This window comes from Parus major, chromosome 2, assembly GCF_001522545.3.
Source record: "Parus major isolate Abel chromosome 2, Parus_major1.1, whole genome shotgun sequence".
In the NCBI taxonomy this organism is placed as follows: domain Eukaryota; kingdom Metazoa; phylum Chordata; class Aves; order Passeriformes; family Paridae; genus Parus; species Parus major.
The window spans coordinates 6,178,597-6,180,512 of record NC_031769.1 but is presented as its reverse complement, the minus strand read 5'-3'; positions in this window follow the sequence as shown (position 1 = coordinate 6,180,512).

The window sequence follows — 1,916 nt, the reverse complement described above, 5'->3', positions numbered from 1 at the left end:
CGGAGTTGGATTGCTTTGACTCCAGTGCTGGACACCAGAGACATTCCCAGCAAGCTGTCTGCTCAGGTCCAGACTTAAAAAAAGGCTCCAAGACTTATCAGGGAGCACTGGGCAGCAGCCAGGCCAGAGCTGTTCCCTGGTGTTATTTATGTGCTGCACTTTGGCTGCTGCAGGATCGGTCTCTCCTCTGGCAGCCACAGCCCCACGCGCTGCAGGAGCCAGCGAGTAAAAGGTATTTGATGCAGGGGCTTAAAAATCAGCCCCAGGCAGAGTTTCCTTCTTTACAAATAAATTCTCAGTATGACAGCAACAAGCTTGGGGCTATGACAGTGCCTGCGCTGGGATGAGGCTTTTCCTTCTGTGCTTCCTCTTCACCAAAGCCTCCCAGGGCAGTTGGGAGTGGTCACAAATACAGGGCAAAACTCGGAATTTCTGCTTACACCAGGCAGCCCAGCTGGGAACAGGCCCCTGGCCCAGGGCTGTGTTTTCCCAGCAGAGATCTCTCCCCCTCTCTCAGGTGATGGCCTGGCTGTGTGTCTGTACCAGATCTGTCTGTGGCCAGGAATTCCCTGCAGGAACAACTCCATCACCTCCATCTATTCCTGGAAAATGGCATCGCTCCTGGTGACAGCAGCCTCCAACTTGCCCCTCTGGGAGCAAAAGGTCAAAAATTCTCTGTGGAAACCAACTCAGACTGTAAATAAAGTAAGCTGCTGCTCCCCCTGTTTGAGGATTTGTTTGGGTTTTCTGATTTTTTTACTGTTTTTTTTAAAAAGACGAAGGCAACAGAAGAAAAGGCCAAACCCAGCTTCTGCAGAATATGGCTGCCACCACCAATGTCACAGAAAAGCCCTGCACACAGCTGGGAACAGCTGTTCCAGCACCTGCTGCAGTCAGGGTGAGCCAGACATAAATGAAGCTGCAGCCCATCCCTTCTCCCCAGCAAAGACTGAAATTTCACACACAGCAACCGGCCAGACTGCCACTGCCACCAGCGAAAGGATTCACCTGAGCTGCCACCATGTTCCAGCCCTACCCTGCAAGCCCTGCCTGACTGCAGGAGTCACCTGGGAACTGATGGCAAGACTCCAGCTGTCCCTGAGCAAGGCACAGCACAGGCTCAGCTGACCAAGGGGGCTGGGGTTGGTTTTAGAGGTTTTTCTTGGTAGGAAGGAGCTTGACTGGTGTCTAACTTAATTACTCCTGTTGTAATAATGCTTTATCTGGAAGAACTTCCACTTCAGCCAATTTGTTCTGCCCTTTAAACCCTGGTACCTGGTTCTCCCTGCCAGGGGCTCACTTCCTCCAGGACGAGTGGAGGAGGCAAAGCAGCTGCCCTGTGGCCAGGCCATTCTTACCTGCTCCTTTGCATCCTCCTGCAGGTGGCAGGTGGCTGAAGGACCAAACAGAGTCTGGCACAAGTAAATCTCCTCTCTGCAGAAAGATGTGGGTCTGTAATTACTCCAGCCATTATCGTTATTTGCTTCACACTGCCAAAAAGGTCAGTAAGGGGTTGCTGGAGTATTTGTGCAGTTGGAGAATGTTTCTGCTGCCCAAGTGGAAAGGGCGAGGCTGTCCTGGCACTTCCGAGATCCCAGGGGAGGTGGCTGCTGTGGAGTGAGAAACAAGGCCAACAACGGTGCTAAGAGAAAATACACCGGGTAAGAGCAGCTTTTCTCTTCTGCAGGAGCCTGCACACACTGAAGAAGCTGAGGCAGGAAGTCAAAGAAATAGTAAAATAAATGAAAACAGAAGTAGAGGAAAAAACCCAGAAACTATCAAGCCTTCCAAGATGTGAGGAAGGGAGAAAGGGAGTGAAAACAAGGGAAGACCCAAACTGTCTGAACATTAGTTTGCATCAGTGTCTAAGTTGGTGCTTTCTGGTCCAACAGCTACAAAGAGTAAGGCCATACAAA